Source organism: Schistocerca cancellata, chromosome 8 (genome assembly GCF_023864275.1).
Source record: "Schistocerca cancellata isolate TAMUIC-IGC-003103 chromosome 8, iqSchCanc2.1, whole genome shotgun sequence".
In the NCBI taxonomy this organism is placed as follows: domain Eukaryota; kingdom Metazoa; phylum Arthropoda; class Insecta; order Orthoptera; family Acrididae; genus Schistocerca; species Schistocerca cancellata.
In genome coordinates, this window is record NC_064633.1 from 272,770,223 (window position 1) to 272,790,422 (window position 20,200).

Consider the following 20,200-nt stretch of genomic DNA (forward strand, 5'->3'; position numbering starts at 1 on the left):
TCATTATTTGGTAAGCGTAATTTTCTGTTTTTAAAAGAAGCCTGTCCTGGAGCTTTTCTGACAAACTAAGCACATAAAAATAACGATCATAGCATACTACAGAAGGTAGCTAAAAGAAAAGTGCAGTGGGAGGAACAGAAATGACACTATCATTCAAAGTAAATAAGTACTCTTATTTCACTGCGATTTGCGATGTTCCCCTTGGCATTCCAAGCGGTGGGACGTGGTTGTTAGAAGGGTGTATGATCACTACGGACGACAATGCATGGCCGCCATCGTGCTCCGACGCTGGCTAAAAGGTTTATAAGTTCTTGTGCTAGGGCGTTCCATTCCTCCATCAACCCAGTTGACAGGTGCTGGATGGTCATTCGTGCATGAGGAACTGCTGCAATACATCTCACCAAGCCATCCCACTCGTGCTCGATGGGATTAAAGTCCATGGAACGTGCACACCAGACCACTCACCGGATATCCAGTCGTTCCATGACCTTCTCCACTTGCACCGTTCGATGCGGTCACGCATTGTCGTACATAAGAATGAAATCATGGCCGAGTGGACGCCTGTAAGGGTGCATATCGTTGACTGGTGAGCGTACCAGCAAAACAATAATATTCGACAACGTTTCTGGGTGTGGTACCTGTTTCCGCCTCGTACCGTATGGGGGTACGTCCAGAATCACTACTCAGACTGAATCTTTTCTCATCCAAGAGGAGATAGCGACCCCACTACTCGCTGGCCCCGTCGCTATGTTTTTGGCACCATTGCAACAACAGAGGCAACAAATAGACCTGCAAGGTGTAGAATGAAAGTCAACTGAAACACTGAGTCCCTTTTGTGGTGTCACTGCCAGACACCACACTTGCTAGGTGGTAGCCTTTAAATCGGCCGCGGTCCGTCTGTATACGTCGGACCCGCGTGTCGCCACTATCAGTGATTGCAGACCGAGCGCCGCCACACGGCAGGTCTAGAGAGACTTCCTAGCACTCGCCCCACTTGTACAACCGACTTTGCTAGCGATGGTTCACTGACAAAATACGCTCTCATTTGCCGAGACGATAGTTAGCATAGCCTTCAGCTACGTCATTTGCTACGACCTAACAAGGCGCCATTACCAGTTACTATTGATACTGAATCATGAACCGTCAAGAGCGACGTTCACCATTAATGGATTAAAGTTAAGTATTCCACCAGCTACGTAAGTTTTTTCTAAATTCTAATTTCCTTGTCCTGTTCCAGACCTCACGCCAGCCTGCGTGAGCTAAAACGCGTGCCTTTCGGCTTCCTCTAATAACACGGTGTTGGCTCTCCTGCCAACCACAACATCTTTCTACAGTGTACAGGGACGAGTCGCGCTTCCGGTTGTGGGACTCGCTCAGATTGACACTAACGTGTCTATGGACGACCATGGGAAAAATCTTGAGAAGCTTCTGTTCTCGAGACCAGCAGCTCTCCCACACCTGTAATAATTACATGGCGAGCTGCTGTATACGGCAACAAGACTTGTGTGGTACAATTATACGGAGGCTGAATGCTCGCTCCAGTCATGCACTTCATGGCATCTTCCAACAGGATAATGCAAGACAGGTCCCTACAGTTCACACTACAAACGCCTTGAAGTATGAACGGGTCCTTGACTGGCTCACACCTCCTTCTGATGTTTATGATCGACGTTATTCCGAATGGAATGAAAGCCTAATCTACAAGCTGAGTAGATAGGAAAAGTAATGAACATGCCTTAAGACAAGTGAATGAGAACAGAACGCCGCTAAATTATATAGGAAGAAGAAAATTAAAAAAATGATAGGGCACATAATGAGACACAGCCAGTTTCTAAAGAATGTATTTGAAGGAAAAGTTTTAGGGAAAAAACAAAGAGGCAGGCTGAGAACAACGTATTTTCATAACCTCAAAGAAGATAAGGGGATAAAATCGTATGAGGAATTGAAGAGGATGAGAATGGAGAGAGGGACGCGGCTAAATCGACAAAGCATAGCCTTTAGTTTATGACGATGAGTGCCTCGTACTGATTCGTCCTTTCGAAGCACGTTGTGTTTGACGCAAGTCAATAGTTTTCTAACTTGAAATACTTGACTTCATAGTTCCACATCTGACAGCTTAGCCAACCGACCTCAAGAGTAAACAAATAAAAATTCTAATCAAATATCAACGCCTTCCCTCCCCCCGATGACCCTCCCCCCCCCACCACACACACACACACACACACACACACACACACACACACACACACACACACACACACCAAGAAAGTTACTGTCGCCGCTGTTATCTTCGAGAGTTAAACTACTGACTGCCTGGAACGGCAAGTCGTCCTCTTCGTACAGACATGCCCGGATGTTTCTACCAACCCAGCTGTCAGAACTTCAGTGTGGCCTGCCTTGCTCGTCATTTTATAAATTACTGGTTCGGTCTGAGTGCTCTTCTAAATCTTGGACCGCCTCACGGATGTGTATCCGGCCTCGTTTTTTTCTATTTGCGCTGGCTGAGAAGGTAGAGTTGGAGGCCACCCGCTCTAGAACCGAGGCGGCGGGTCACAAGTGGCTGGCCGGAGTACAAAAAGCGGCGCCGATCGCGGGGTGGATGCTGGCCAGCAATCAGGCATGTGGCCGGCGGGGCACCCTCGTGCTGCCGCTTGCCGGCCATCTGTCGCCCCGGCGCAATCACAGCGGTCCAGCGGCGAGCGAGAGTGCCGCAGCTGCCGGGTGCTTCCGCTGACCGCGCGGCAGCGCCACGGCTCCTACCGCCCTTTGCACGCCTCCCTATTTCATGTTCTAGACGCAGAGCAGCTCAGTCAGCTTGCAAGGGAAACGAGTCATCTTTCGCACGATTAGCGAAATGGCTCTGAGTACTATGTGACGTAACATCTGAGGCCATCAGTCCCCTACAACTTAGAACTACTTAAACCTAACTAACCTAAGGACATCACTCTCATCCATGCCCGAGGCAGGATACGAACCTGCGACCGTAGCGGTCGTGCGGTTCCAGACTGAGGCGCCTAGAACCGCTCGGCTACAACAGCCGGCACACGATTAGCAAATTCTATTCCTGTTGATCGGTCCGTCTCTGACACAACGTAACAATCTAAATGTTAGATTGTAGCAGTAGAAAGAAAGATAAGGAAAATTATGATTACAAAGACTGTTAAAACTAATTCAATGTTCGCAACAGAAAAAAATTAGCGGAAGACAAATACATAGATTATCAAGAAGATTCACATACATGTAATTATTTATGTGCCAACGGCCTCGCCGCTGTGTAACAGCAGTTCCCGTCAGATCACCGAAGTTACGCGCTGTCGGACATTGCTAGCACTTGGATGGGTCACAACCACCCGGGTTTGTCGAGTGCTTTTGTCAAGCGGGGTGCACTCAGCATTTGTGAGCCAACTGGCGAGATACTTGAATCAGAAGTAATGGCACCGTCACGAAATCTGACAATGGCCAGGAGGTCGGTGTGCTGATCACATGTCCTTCCGTATCTGCAGCCGGTGGCGCCTTAGGGCTTAGGATGACACGGCGGCCGGTCGGTATCGTTAATCCTTCAAGGCCTATTCTGACTCTTTTTTTTGTTTTTTGTAACGGTCCATTGTTCTCATCAAGAAAGTGAACTGTGGTAAATAAATTTAAAGTATGAGTCACATTAACATGTATGGTGTCTGGTCCTTACGACACAGTTATCGCAATAAAGCGTAAATGTTCGTAATACTTTGCATAAAGGCAGCGAGTGGTAATTCCGTGACACTGGTGTTGCGACGTGGTGGGCGGCCACAGAGCTTGCAGTGGCGCAGCGTGGGTGGCCTCCCCGGCGCCGGCGGACCACACGGCTCGCTTCCAGAGGGTGGTCTGGTCTGGTCTGGCCTGCACCGTTCACCACCCGCCGGCCCCGCACCGAGGCCTCCCCATGTTCGTGGCCCATCAGGGAGCCCCTGACAGCTGCTTCCTCGTGCCTAATTGGAGGGCATCTCTTTATTAAGTCGGCAGCTAGCGTACGTTACAGCAAACTTGGCCGTTTGCTGGTGTCTCAGCTTTTCGTGGTCTTGATGTTTCGTATTAAGTCAAGCCTTACGGCGATATACGAGGCAAGGAAACGTAACCGAAACGTCACAGAAAATTTAAATAAATAAAAAAAATAGACTCTGAGCACTATGGGACTTCACTTCTGAGGCCATCAGTCCCCTAGAACTCAGAACTACTTAAACCTAACTAACCTAAGGACATCACACACATACATGCCCGAGGCAGGATTCGAACCTGCGACAGTAGCGGTCGCGCGGTTCCAGACTGAAACGCATAGAACCGCTCGGACATTCCGGCCGGCTAAAATTTTCAGCTGCATTCTTAGTGTGGTGTGGTGTACAGTGAAAAACACACCTAGGTAGCTTTGGAGTTTAATTATAGAACACTGTCTTATTGAAACAGTTGCTGTTGTTGTCTTGCTTGGAAAAAATATTAGTTTCTTACTGATAGCTCAGTAAAAACAGGCTGACCAGACTTCCCGTTTTTGCCGGGACAGTCCCGATTAACACAAATGTTCTGGTACCGTGATAAAGTCTTTCAGGGCGCATAATTGTCCGCGCTTTCAATCGAGAAACAAAATTCATTCGACAATACAGGGAGAGTCAAAAAGACTTAACAACTTTGGAATGATATAGAGATTTATTGAGGTAACTTACAGAATCGGCAGATGTGTCGTTTTGTAGCAAACAATCTCAAGTTTCACATAAATGTATCAAGTGTGATTTTAGTTCAGTGTGACTACAATTTGTGATGCGGCAAACACCCCACCTGTAATGGGTTTATTCCCACAATAGTTGCAGCAAATCGAGTGTAAGACGTGCAACGACAGCGTAGATTCGATTTTTCATGTCAGATAGAATTGTTTGATAGGGGAGGAGCATATAAACGGTCTTTAATGAAACCCCAGAGAAAGGAAACCAATGGTGTCAAGTCTGGGGAGAGACATGGCCATACGATTGGCGCTCCACCGCGAATATATAGACCTGGGAAGCGATTATCGAGGAAACCTCGAACTTCTTTAAGGAAATGAGGTGGTGTCCGATCTCCGTCGTGTTCATCGATCTGTGGAACTAAAAAGTTTCCAAGCTTATCCAGACACACCATACCAGTGAAACTAGCCATTTTAACTGTTCACTACACAACCTAACGTTGTTTGCTACAAAATAGCACATCTATCAATTCTGCAAGTTACCTCAAAAATTCCTATACAGGAAATAGACACATATGCGTCGATAGAACATCTCTCCAAATTTTTAACTCACAATACAGGTGCCCAATGCGGGTGCTGTATGTGATGCAGCAAACGTTAATTCTCGCATGCCGCTCCTTAGATGGCACGAACTGGCCGGGAAGTTGCGACAGCAGTTCATTTTGGAAATCTGTTCTTTGGGTTGCCTATCTGCAATCGCAAACTCATTCGATGCAGCAATACGAAACGGAAGGTTTTGTCTACATGTTCTGAAACGCCTGCCCCCTAAGGGTGTCTTCTGCAACTACTCCACGGAGCGCATACGAATCGAAACTAGCAGCGTTGCCATGTCCACTGATAGGTGTCGTTTTACTGTAAGCCTTGTAGCTTGTGTGCAGTCCAGTTCAACCTGTTCTATAACCGTCGATGTACTGTGCTTTTCAGTAACTCTACAAATGTGGTGGTTTTTATTGACAGTGAAAAAAATGGTTCAAATGGCTCTGAGCACTATGGGACTCAACATCTTAGGTCATAAGTCCCCGGGAACTTAGAACTACTTAAACCTAACTAACCTAAGGACATCACACACACCCATGCCCGAGACAGGATTCGAACCTGCGGCCGTAGCAGTCCCGCGGTTCCGGACTGCAGCGCCAGAACCGCACGGCCACCGCGGCCGGCTATTGACAGTCACATTATTCAGCTGTCGAGGCACAAATTGGTAGGCTTCAATAATCAGGGTTAAAGGAACTGAAAGGACACGGGATAGGAAAGAGACAGGGTAGAAATAATGACTTCCGGCGGCACAGTACATGCAACAATGCAACGATGAGAACTGAAAATTGGCACCGGACTAGGACTCGAACGCGGGCGTTCCACTTCTCTATATCTGTTGCCTGAATCGCCTCCAGAATCTGGAAATTTGGGTCTAACGGAAAGTGTGTGCGCAGGCCGATGCTGTTAAGTCAACCGTTCTAGAGAAGCAGTGCGTTCGGGTTAGAGCCCCATCCCGCACAAATTTTCAACTCTCGCCGTTGCATTGCCGCAATGCCTTTTGCGGCTGGATGTCATTATTTCCTTCAACTCTCTTTCCCATCCTCTTTTCATATGTTTCACGCAAATTATTTTTGTATCTGCCCTAGCTGCTTCATCGCGAATGGTGTTTGATACGGATCGAGTTTTTTCATCATTGCACTTTAAAATGGCTCTGCAGCCGAAATCGTGAGAGTGACATAAACAAATAACAACTTACAGTCAAATGGCGGCAATGATTTCACTCAATGAATATTTCTTCCTTTCGCTGAGGATAGTATTATACGAACTATAATGGGGAAAGTTTTATGTCCGTCTACAGGACTACTCTGTAATTTCTAGTTAAGTGCCTCGCAGGGGGCTCTTCAAACCGCCTTCACATTAATTCTCTACCATCCCACTCTCTAACAGCGCGTGGGAAAAATGAACATTGAAATCTTTCCGTACAAGCTCCGATTTCTCTTCTTTTATGGTTCACATTGCTCTAAGCACTATGGGACTTAACATCTGAGGTCATCAGTCCCCTAGACTTACAACTAAGTAAACCTAACTAACCTAAGGACATCACACACACTCATGCCCGAGGCAGGATTCGAACCTGCGTTCGTAGTAGCCGCGTGGTTCCGAACTGAAGCGCCTAGAACCGCTCGGCCGTCGAGACCGGCTGTCTTCTTTTATGACGACGATCATCTCTCTCTATTTAGGTTAGCGGGAATAAAATATTTTTGCACTCAGAGAAGGCAATTGGTGATTGGAATTTCGTGAAAAGATCTCGCCGCAAGGAAAAAGTCCTTGTTTTAATGATTGCCACTCCAACTCGCCTATCATATCCGTGACACTGTGCCCCCTATTTCGCCGACAGCACGAAGGATACTGCCATTGTTTTAATTTTATCCATGTTCTCCGTCAGTCGTATTTGATAAGGATCACATACTGCACGGCAGTACTCTAGCAGAGAACGGACAAGCGCAGGGCAGGCAGTCTTTAGTAAACCTGTTCCGTCTTCTGTGTGTTCTGCCAATAAGCGGAGTCTTTGGTTTGCCTTCCCCACAAGATTGGCCCCTTATTGTGGAGTGTCGCATATTCGCATCGTACCAATGATGTGCTAATAACTGGAAGGTAAATTGTTTTTGAATGCCAGTGCCGGTAGCTACTGATTATTCATGAAGGTACCAACGCTTCTGACAAGTGCTGTATTGTCTCGAGTGTTTCGGGCACCTCTAAAGCACCGTAATTTATTAATTTTTATCTTTCATCGAGAGATTTATTCAGGCGTTAAGGGTTAAGCTGTTCGTAAGTTGTTCGCCCTTTTTTCACATGATATCTTGCGAACCATGGATGAAGGGTATCAAACGGATGCCACACTCCTTGACTTCCGGAAAGCATTTGACTCGGTGCCCCACTCAGACTCCTAGCTAAGGTACGAGCATATGGGATTGGTTCCCAAATATGTGAGTGACTCGAAGACTTCTTAAGTAATAGAACTCAGTACGTTGTCCTGAAGGTGAGTGTTCATCGGAGGTGAGGGTATCATCTGCAGTGCCCCAGGGAAGTGTGGTAGGTCCGCTGTTGTTTTCTATCTACATAAATTATCTTTTGGATAGGGTGGATAGCAATGTGCGGCTGTTTCCTGATGGTGCTGTGGTGTACGTGAAGGTGTCGTCGTTGAGTGAGTGTAGGAGGATACAAGATGACTTGGACAGGATTTGTGATTGGTTTAAAGAACGGCAGCTAACTCTAAATATAGATAAATGTAAATTAATGCAGATGAATAGGAAAAATAATCCCGTAATGTTTGAATACTCCATTAGTAGTGTAGCGCTTGACACAGTCACGTCGATTAAATGTTTGGGCGTAACATTGGGGAGCGATATGAAGTGGGACAAGCATGTAATGGCAGTTGTGGGGAAGGCGGATAGTCGTCTTCGGTTCATTGGTTAATCTGTAAAGGAGACCGCTTATAAAACACTAATACGACCTATACTTGAGTACTGCTCGAGCGTTTGGGATCCCTATCACGTCGGATTGGGGGAGGACATAGAAGCAATTCAGAGCCGGGCTGCTAGATTTCTTACTGGTAAGTTTGATCATCACGCGAGTGTTACGGGAATGCTTCAGGAACTCGGGTGGGAGTCTCTAGAGGAAAGGAGGCGTTCTTTTCGTGAATCGCTACTGAGGAAATTTAGAGAACCAGCATTTGAGGCTGACTGCAGTACAATTTTACTGCCGCCAACTTACATTTCGCGGAAAGACCACAAAGATAAGATAATAGAGATTAGGGCTCGTACAGAGGCATATAGGCAGTCATTTTTCCCTCGTTCTGTTTCGGAGTGGAACAGGGAGAGAAGACGCTAGTTGTGGTACGAGGTACCCTCCGCCACGCACCGTATTGTGGATTGCGGAGTATGTGTGTAGATGTAGATGTAATTGTAATTTAAGGTGTGTAGTTGAATTGACAGTCTTTAGGTTTGTGTGATTTATCGTCCAACCGAAATTTAACGAATTTCTTTTAGTTCATTTTTCACACCATACAGATATCGAGTCTAAGTCACGTTTAGCAAGCTCGGAACAAGAATGCTAGAAATGCCAGACGAGGGAGCCTCGAGCAGCTCATCAGCAACGACTGCGAGTGCAACCGCGTTGACCAGCACGAATTTTTTACGTAGCCAATGCGAGGAAACGGAGGAAGGAAGAACGAAAAAAGCCGCAGCTAATGCGTTAATCCGACACGTCGGCGACCTTAATTAGCGGCGGCGCCTTAATCAGGAGGACCGCGGCGGGCCGCTGACGAGGAGCGCCGGCCGGCGGCCGAAACGCCTCGGGCGACGCGCCTGAATATTTATGCGCAGCCGATGCGGCGTCGCCGCTGTTGATACAGCTGATAGGCAAACTAGTTTAGTGGCACGGAGCCGGGCCCTGCGGCTAGCCGGGCGTCGCGACGTCCAGACGAGACGCTGCGCTGCGGTGCGGTACGGTACGGGACGAGACGAGACGAGATAGTTAATCCTTTGCATATGCATGGCCCTGCGCGCGCAGCGGGAGGCCGGCCCGTCTTGAGGCCAGGGTTACAGCCGCGGCCACATAATAACGTCGTCTCGCCGCTCCCCTCGCCCACCCCGCAGTCGCGCCGTGCCCTACGGCGAGGCGGGCCGAGGCTGTAGCCGAGCCACTGTCGCCCGATGTACTCTGCTCTGCCCTGCCCTCCGTCCCGCCTCCTCCGCCTCATCCTTAAGAGGCGTCTCCGTCCTTAGCATTCGAGACTCACTATCTCCCGCACTAGCAGCTTAGCAGAGCAGTGACCCAAGTGTTGTTGCACTCTCTCTCCTCCCCCCCCCCCCTCCCAACCCCCCACTCTCTCTCTCTCTCTCTCTCTCTCTCTCACACACACACACACACACACACACACACACACACACACACACACACACACACGTACACCATCGTCTAGGGATCTTGTCTTGGCCAACAACTTTTGTCAGACAAGAAATGTGCGCTGCCGCTTCTTTCTATTGATTTCGCCGGCCCTGGGACAACGAGATTTTACCGAACTAGCAACAGTCTCCTAGCCAGGTGTGATACATCTCCGTACTATACGATCCAGTCACATCAAGGTGACCACCGCCTATGTTCGACGTCGTTGTTGTTGTTGTGGTCTTCAGTCCTGAGACTGGTTTGATGCAGCTCTCCATTCTACTCTATCCTGTGCAAGCTTCTTCATCTCCCAGTACCTATTGCAACCTACATCCTTCTCTATCTGTTTAGTGTATGCATCTCTTGTTCTCTCTCTACGATTTTTACCCTCCACGCTGCCCTCCAATACCAAATTGGTGATTCCTTGATGCCTCAGAACATGTCCTACCAACCGATCCCTTCTTCTAGTCAAGTTGTGCCACAAACTTCTCTTCTCCCCAATCCTATTCAATACCTCCTCATTAGTTATATTATCTACCCATCTAATGTTCAGCATTCTTGTGTAGCGCCACATTTCGAAACTTTCTATTCTCTTCTTGTCCAAACTACTTACCGTCCATGTTTCACTTCCATACATGGCTACACTCCATACAAATACTTTCAGAAACGACTTCCTGACACTTAAATCTATACTCGATGTTAACAATTTTCTCTTCTTCAGAAACGCTTTCCTTGCCATTGCCAGTCTACATTTTATATCCTCTCTACTTCGACCATCATCAGGTATTTTGCTCCCAAAATAGCAAAACTCCTTTACTACTTTAAGTGTCTTATTTCCTGATCTAATTCCCTCAGCATCACCAGACTTAATTCGACTACATTCCATTATCCTTGTTTTGCTTTTGTTGATGTTCATCTTATATCCTCCTTTCAAGACACTATCCATTCCGTTCAACTGCTGTTCCAAGTCCTTTGCTGTCTCTGACAGAATTACAATGTCATCGGCGAACCTCAAAGTTTTTATTTCTTCTCCATGGATTTTAACACCCACTCCGAATTTTTCTTTTGTTCGACGTCAACATGCAATAATCATTCACAGACGGCAAGTGCCAGCACTAGCAGTGAATGGTATGTAAATGCTGTCGGAGAGACGCGGAAAACACTCCAGTTGTCTAGAACGAAATTTTTCACTCTACAGCGGAATGTGCGCTGATATGAAATTTCCTGGCAGATTAAAACTGTGTGCCGGACCGAGACACGAACTCGGGACCTTTGTCTTCGCGTGAAAGTGCTCTACCAACTGAGCTACACAAGCACGACTCACGCCGCGTCCTCACAGCCTTAATTCCGCCAGTACCTCGTCTCCTACCTTCCAAACTTTTTCAGAAGTTCTCCTGCGAACCTTGCAGAACTAGACGACTTGCCTTCGGATTTTCCAATCTCGCAAATATGGCTATTAAGACTGTCGAATATTACTTCTCTTGTGAAGGAAACCTCAGTAAACAAGACACGGAGTCACGGGTGCCTACACAATTTGGTGTATATACCACTGGCAGCAGTCAACACGCTGGGGAAAGTCATCAGTTGATGGATCTTGTAGCTTATCATAATTGAATGAATCCATACCTGCCTCCTGCACGACGTTACACACATTGGCTTTCGACGTATTTAGTTCCTTGGCTATGAATCGTGTGATGGCGCAGGTGTTGAACTCAGTCCGCTCTAACATAGATTCCTCAGACTGAACGGTTCGCACGATGTTAGGTCTACCAGTCTGTTGTCGGCCTCGTCTAAGGCATCCTGTGTTAAGAAGACTGCCATCAAGTATTTAGTATGTTGCATGATTTTGTAACCTCCTCCCTGAAAATCTTTCTGCGTACAGGCGCCTACCTGCTCGACTGTTGCAACGTGTCTCCCCATAAATGAGACGTAGATCAGAAAACTCAACTAGAGCATAATCAGCTATCAAGGATATTTAAGCATCAGTAGCAATATTCGTGTAAACATAACATAAACAACAACAATGTAATTATTTATCCAGGCCCGTAGAAAACGCTAACGGTAGCGTAAACTTACCCATTGCAGCAATAAGACGTAATTGCGTCGCAAATCAGATTGTAGTGTCAACGTGTTGCATGCAAAGCAGCCAAAACAACTGTCAACGTTTGCCTAAGTGAGGTCAAGCGTAAAAGCCTTGCAGACACATATGGTGGAAACGGTGCTTCATTTGTGTCAAACAACAAAAGTGGTTCTTTTTATCTCACATAAACACTCAAAAATTTGCAGACATATTGTTTTCCATCCTTTATATTAAACGTTTTAAAATACACTCCTGGAAATTGAAATAAGAACACCGTGAATTCATTGTCCCAGGAAGGGGAAACTTTATTGACACATTCCTGGGGTCAGATACATCACATGATCACACTGACAGAACCACAGGCACATAGACACAGGCAACAGAGCATGCACAATGTCGGCACTAGTACAGTGTATATCCACCTTTCGCAGCAATGCAGGCTGCTATTCTCCCATGGAGACGATCGTAGAGATGCTGGATGTAGTCCTGTGGAACGGCTTGCCATGCCATTTCCACCTGGCGCCTCAGTTGGACCAGCGTTCGTGCTGGACGTGCAGACCGCGTGAGACGACGCTTCATCCAGTCCCAAACATGCTCAATGGGGGACAGATCCGGAGATCTTGCTGGCCAGGGTAGTTGACTTACACCTTCTAGAGCACGTTGGGTGGCACGGGATAAATGCGGACGTGCATTGTCCTGTTGGAACAGCAAGTTCCCTTGCCGGTCTAGGAATGGTAGAACGATGGGTTCGATGACGGTTTGGATGTACCGTGCACTATTCAGTGTCCCCTCGACGATCACCAGTGGTGTACGGCCAGTGTAGGAGATCGCTCCCCACACCATGATGCCGGGTGTTGGCCCTGTGTGCCTCGGTCGTATGCAGTCCTGATTGTGGCGCTCACCTGCACGGCGCCAAACACGCATACGACCATCATTGGCACCAAGGCAGAAGCGACTCTCATCGCTGAAGACGACACGTCTCCATTCGTCCCTCCATTCACGCCTGTCGCGACACCACTGGAGGCGGGCTGCACGATGTTGGGGCGTGAGCGGAAGACGGCCTAACGGTGTGCGGGACCGTAGCCCAGCTTCATGGAGACGGTTGCGAATGGTCCTCGCCGATACCCCAGGAGCAACAGTGTCCCTAATTTGCTGGGAAGTGGCGGTGCGGTCCCCTACGGCACTGCGTAGGATCCTACGGTCTTGGCGTGCATCCGTGCGTCGCTGCGGTCCGGTCCCAGGTCGACGGGCACGTGCACCTTCCGCCGACACTGGCGACAAGAGCGATGTACTGTGGAGACCTCACGCCCCACATGTTGAGCAATTCGGCGGTACGTCCACCCGGCCTCCCGCATGCCCACTATACGCCCTCGCTCAAAGTCCGTCAACTGCACATACGGTTCAAGTCCACGCTGTCGCGGCATGCTACCAGTGTTAAAGACTGCGATGGAGCTCCGTATGCCACGGCAAACTGGCTGACACTGACGGCGGCGGTGCACAAATGCTGCGCAGCTAGCGCCATTCGACGGCCAACACCGCGGTTCCTGGTGTGTCCGCTGTGCCGTGCGTGTGATCATTGCTTGTACAGCCCTCTCGCAGTGTCCGGAGCAAGTATGGTGGGTCTGACACACCGGTGTCAATGTGTTCTTTTTTCCATTTCCAGGAGTGTACAAACATTGCCACACGATAATTTGAAGTTTTAAAAATTTGGGAGTGGAAGGAAACAATGGGTAATACCACATCATAAAATGATTAAAAGCTTCTCATTTGTACATATGACTGGCGTAATATGTAGTTCGATCTTAAACGAGGTTAAAAGAATCCACGAAATCTTTGTTAACTAGTTCCTAAGTAACACAGTGAGGTGACAAAAGTCATGGGATACCTCCTGATATCATGTCGGACCTCCTTTTGCCCGGCGTACTTCAGCAACTCGACATGGTACAAACTCAACAAGTCGTTGTAAGTCCCCTGCAGAAATATTGAGCCTTGTTGCTGCCTCTATAGCTGTCCATAATTGTGAAATTGTGGGCGGTGCAGTATTTTGTGCATGAAATGGCCTCTCCATTACGCGTCGCAAATGTTCGATGGGATTGACGTTGGGCGATCTGGCTGACCAAACCGTTTGCTCGAACTGTCCAGAATGTTCTTCAAACCTATCGCGAACAATAGAGTTCTCCACAAAAATTCCATCGTTGTTTGGGGTCTTTAACTTCATGAAGTCGGCTGCAGAAATACTGGGCCATGTTGCCGCCTCTATAGCTGTCCATAATTGCGAAAGTGTGTCCGGTGGAGTATTTTGTGCACGAACTGGCCTCTCCATTATGTCTCGTAAACATTCGATGAGATTGACGTCAGGCGATCTGGCTGGCCAAATCGTTTGCTCAAACAGTCCAGAATGTTCTTCAAACCTATCGCGAACAACTGTGGTCCGGAGACATGGCGCATTGTTATCCACATAAGCTCCACCATTGTTTGGGAACATGAACTTCATGAATGGCTCCAAGTAGCCGAACATAACCATTTCCATTCAGTGATGTGTTCAGTTGGACCAGGCAATACAGTACGTTGCATGTAAACACAACCCACACAGTTATGGAGCCACCACCAGTTCGCATAATGCCTTGCTGACTTCCCCGCCCCCAGGGCTTGGTGAGATCGTCACCGAACTCGAACCCTACCATCATCTCTTACCAGTTGAAATTGGGAATCACCTTCCCAGGCCACGGTTTTCCAGTAGTAAAGGATTCAGCCGATATGGTTACTAGTCGGGGAAACGTGCTGTAGGCGATGTCGTGCTGTTAGCAAAGGCATTTGCATCGGTCGTCAGCTGCCATAGCCCATTAACGTCAAATTGCGCCGCATTGTCCTAACACATACGTTCCCCATACGTCCTACATTGACTGTCGCGGTCATTTCGCGCAGTGTTGCTTGTCTGCTACCACTGACAACTCTACGCAAACGCCACTGCTCTCGGTGTTCAGTGAAGGTCATCGGTCGCTCTGTTGCCTATGGTGAGAGATAATGCCTGAAATTTGGTATTCTCGGCACAGTATTGACACTGTAGATCTCGGAATGTCGAATTCACCAGCGATTTCCGAAATAGAAGTATAATCATGCCGAAAATAGTCCCAAGTGGATCACCCGAGTACAAATGACAGCTCCGTCAGCGCATTGCCACGTTGTACATTGTGTACGCGATACGACCGCAATTTCTGTGTTTGACTTCTGTCACTTCAATGAACAATTCACGTTATATGAGCACGACCATATTACGCAATGATATACATCAAAACAGCCTTAGTGTTTGCCAACGACCTACTGGTAAGGCTGTTCGTGATCGATCACTGCGCGAGAGGAGAAATTATTGAGGTGGAGTTGAAGGAATCGTTAGGACGAAAGGAGGGTGAGATCGACAGCATGGAGAGCGATATACACGGTACAGTGAAGTATGCAGTCTAGTAGAGAGTGAGTAAAGCCCTTGAAACAGCGCATGACGCAATGTAGGGTACAGAGACACCTCTATCACTTCGCCGGCGACCGCCCGCGTTGCATTCCTCCGGCGTCTGTTGCCGGAGCGGCGTCTTTACGAACGCCTCTGACGTTAATCCTCGCGCCGAAGATTTAGTTGCGAGGGCCGAACGTTAACGTTTAACCGCCACGCTGGCGGCGAGCAACGAGCGCTATCCGTGGCCTGGAACACCTTACTGTGTCCTCTGGCGGCAGACGTAAAACTTTGACTGCCTGTTTGGCCAAGTTGGCGTAATAACAGCAAGGCTAACCCACCCCTCCGCGCATATCCGGGGCGTAGCAGCTTCTGGCGACTGTCGCTAGGAAACGACCGCCCCTTACTAGTTCAAAGAAGACCGTACCGAGATCCCGTACACACAGAGTATTCTAGAACATCGCAAGCTTATCAAAGACAGCGGAATATTCGCAAACTGGTGTTCTTCTCTACAGGGTGTTTCACAATTCATGTTACGTACATGAAGCGGTTGTACGGGGGGCGGGACTCAATAGATCATAGATCAAGTTTTACGTAGGAACCCATGTTCGGAAACGTCATCGAACCACCCTACAGTGCGTCAAAGTTACAGGCGCCGGCGCGTGTAAATGTATGTATACAGGGTGGTCCACTGATCGTGACCGGGCCAAATATCTCACAAAATAAGCGTCAAACGAAAAAACTACAAAGAACGAAACTTGTCTGGCTTGAAAGAGGAAACCAGATGGCGCTATTGTTGGCCCACTAGATGGCGCTGCCACAGGTCGAACGGATATTAACTGCGTTTTTTTTTAATAGGAACCCCCATTTTTATTACATATTCGTGTAGTACGTAAAGAAATATGAATGTTTTAGCTGGACCATTTCTTTCGTTTTTAATATATTAATAGCTGAAGAGAGGTACATAAAAATATTAGTATATATGAAAGTTTTAAGTCGACGTCCTAATTTAATATCATGCATTGCATTAAACTGACATTAAAATATTTTATTGCAATTTCTTAAAGAAAAGCAGATATGAAAACAAGTAACAGTACATTTCTCTTTACACGCAGAACGGGACATCCAATAATAAAAATAATAAAAAAAATTGCAAATTTCGGAATTTGCGTAGATTTACAGGTTAATTTCAGTAATGTGGGGGAAATAATATCGTAACATATTAATCGTGGTAACGACTGTTCTTTATATTATGAGATACAGATCAGCATCGGATGAGAGCATTAATGCTCTTTAGTGATATCCAGGAAGAGACAGCTCAGTAAACAGAGTAAAGTAATATGAACAACTAAGTGAGAGCGGGAGAAAAATATGAGAAATGACCAGCATAAATGATAAATTAGTTATAAGGAAAATACAATTTCGAAGAACGGGTGTGCTTGAAGGAAGGTCACACATTTTAATGCCAACAGACAAAGAAGAGGGGAGAAAAAGAGCAGAAGTCGAAGAAGGAAAACAAGCGCTATGACTTCCATTAACTTGAAGGAAACTACCAGTTCTAAGGGAACAAAGAAAGACTTTTGTCTTCAATTTTAACGTGACATGCTTCTTAAATTTATATTTTGATCCCTCTCACTGTCACCTTAAGCACTAAAATCACAGTTCATCGAGGCTGTCGTTGAAAAGAAGAAAAGGGTTCGATGATTTAATGGCGTGAAATGACAACTATTTAACTTTAAAGTCATTTAGACGGTATGAATAACTACTCAGATGGCTTTTGCGTTACCTTGTTTCCGTTACACAAGGGCGCTTACATATACAAACTGCTTGATGACTCCGTCGTTGAACGATATGGGCCGAAAGCTTTCAGGAAATGCATCATCCGCCTCCGGCACACGGACACTTACCTGAAACAAAGAATTAAAATAAGTATTGAGCAGGACAGACACAAACAGGTTTATTATAAGAGGCAATGAGGTGTGTTGGGTTATTGAATGATTTGTCACGAAGGCTTTGTGTAACGTTGCTCGTACTCAATATTCGAGCATTGATGCATGATTGCTATTCGTCAGTGAACTGCTGGTGTTTGTCCTCCGCGTTCAACTGAACTGGAAGCTGTATTTCAAAAGCGGACCTGTCTCAAGTGCGTGGGACAAGCTGGTTGCTGCATTTGAATCATAGTCTCATCGTTTAGGATATTGATTGTCATCTGAGAATTTACAATTATCATTGCCGTCCTTGAACAGTTAAAAGTTAGCGATAGTCTCAACACTTGCCTTAAAATATCTGAAGATATCATCTCTGTATCTTAGAGTCGTAGAAGGACCACTTCAAATTTCATGCAAGTTGCTTCGTTCAGAATGCTGATTTGTAACACATGACGACGGTATTTGTTGTGGACACATTTGAGAACTATTTATTTCGTGTCGCGTTCTATTGGGATCCGGGCTAAGTCGTGAGCTTTTATAAAACAAAATATGACTATTTTCAGGCTTCCCCTTTGTCAACGTGCCTCAAATCGGTTTCTTTGGAGGCGCGGTGCTAAGTTGGCGCCTACCTTGGATCTACGTGCATACGCTCTGCCTTTACGATGACTGCTGTTCGAAGTCTTATTTGCTGCTCCATATCTGCAGTAAAGTGCCATTAAGTAACGACCGGCTCTATGCCTGATTTTTTTCGTATAACTGCAGTTGGTTCAATGCCAATTCAGTCGCGAACTTACTCTATGGGACACGTCAGAAACATTTACTACTCACAACTGCACTGTCAGTTACTCGTCTAGTCGCGGGCTTCACTTAATCTCATTACGCAACAGCCCGTCTTTTTATTGGTGCCTAAGGAGGTGTCAGTCTTTAACTGTGACGATTTGCTGGGCACCATTACTTCAGTAAAGCATTAACCCCATAGCGAGAGAAGAAGAGGCAGCGTGAAAGAGAAGTGTGAAGCGGGGAGAGAGGTGAATGTAGGTGACTATTTGCACTGATTTGTGCTGTAAAATTTGCTCCGGTATGAGACTGGAGCTGCTGAACGGAATGAACAGATTAATGAGTATAGAATATCGATTGAGAGTAAAATCGAAGAAAGACCAAAGTAATGAGAAGTAACGGAAATGAGAAGAGAGAAAAAATTTAACATCAAAATTGGGTATCACCAAGTAGACGAAGGTAAGAAATTTACTGCCTAGGTAGCAAAATAACCAACGACGGACGTAGCAAGGAGGACATACAAAGAATGACAAAGAGAGCATTCCTGACCAAGAGAAGTTTACTAGTATCGAACATACGTCTTAATTTGAGGAAGAAATTTCCGATAATGTATGTTTGGAGCACAACATCTTATGGTAGTGAAATATGGACTGTGGAAAAGCCGGAATAGAAACGAATCGAAGCATTTGATATGTGGTGGTGCAGAAGAATGTCGAAAATTAAGTGGACTGATAAAGTAAGGAACGAGGATGTTCTCCGTGGAATCGTAGAGGAAAAGATTAAATGGAAAACACTGAAAAGAAGAAAGGACAGGATGACAGAACATCCATTAAGACACAAGGAGTTAACCACCGTGATATTAGAGGAAGGTGCAGGGGGGTGAAAAGTGTAGAGATACTGAGCTGTGGTTAATGCCTCCTGCCAAGATTCAACTGCGCTCTGCTATTCACTTTTTAGACTCTTAGCCAATAAAGCTGCACATCGGAGCGGATAGGAAATAGCGAAATTTCACTTACTTTGCGTGTACTGTGCAGCAGAAAGAATACGCGAGTGACACTGCAAGTTGGTTCATATCTAAGATAGTAAATTGTAACATTAATTGACGATTATGTATATGAAATTCACCTTTTAACATTTTCAATGTGAATTGTGCTACATAGAGATGCGTATAAAAGTTGTGCCTATAACTACCACGGATGTGAGAAAGCGTTATTAAGTCCACACAACATATGTTTCTTCCTCCACACAGACGTGTGAAATACATGAAGGTGCTGATAGACGATACTCATTATTGTCATACTTGTTGTTGTTGTTGTGATCTTCAGTCCACAGACTCGGTTGATGCAGCTCTCTATGCTACTCTATCCTGTGCAAGCCTCTTCATCTCCGTGTAACTACTGCAACCTACATCCTTCTGAATCTGCTCGGTCTCCGTCTACGATTTTTACTCCCCCCAGTACTAAACTGGTGATCCCTTGACGCCTCAGAACATGTCCTACCAACCGATCCCTTTCCCTGGTCAGGTTGTGCCACAGATTTCTTTTCTCCTCAATTCCAATCAGTACCTCTTCATTAGCTACGTGATCTACCCATCTAATCTTGAGGATTCTTCTGTAGCACCACATTTCAAAAGCTTCCATTCTCTTCTTGTCTACACTGTTTATCGTCCACGCTTCACTTCCATACATGGCTACACTTCATGGAAACACTTTCGGGAAAGACTTCCTGTGACTTAAATCTATATTCGATGTTAACAAATTTCTTTTGGAGAAACGCTTTTGTTGCCATTGCCAGTCTAAATTTTATATCCTCCCTGCTTCGACCGTCATCAGTTATTTTGCTTTCCAAGTAGCAAAACTCACCTACTACTTTGTCTCATTTCCTAATCCTAATTTAATTCGATTACATTCCATTCTTGTACAAGGCATGAAACGATCATCTCAGAAACAAACAACTTTCAAATGCTTTTTATATATGAGGAAGCTACTGAGTAACCTTTCCACTGACAGAGGCTTCTTATTGCACGTTTGCCACTTATTATGTGCGATTGCGGTGGAATGTCAATCATTTACGTATAGAAGCATGTAGCACACAATTCACGCTGATTTGAAGTTCTTCGCACTCGTAATGGCCAGCGGTGTGTCTGCCGAGGGAACGTGGAGAATCATACAGGCCGATGTTCCGACACCCTCATAACTCATCACTGCGACGTACACTCGCAGCAACTGTTTACTCTTCATCTCCCTTTCTGCGGCGTGCGTGCGCGCTCTCGCGCGTGCGTGTGAACGCAAGTGCTGGCCGCA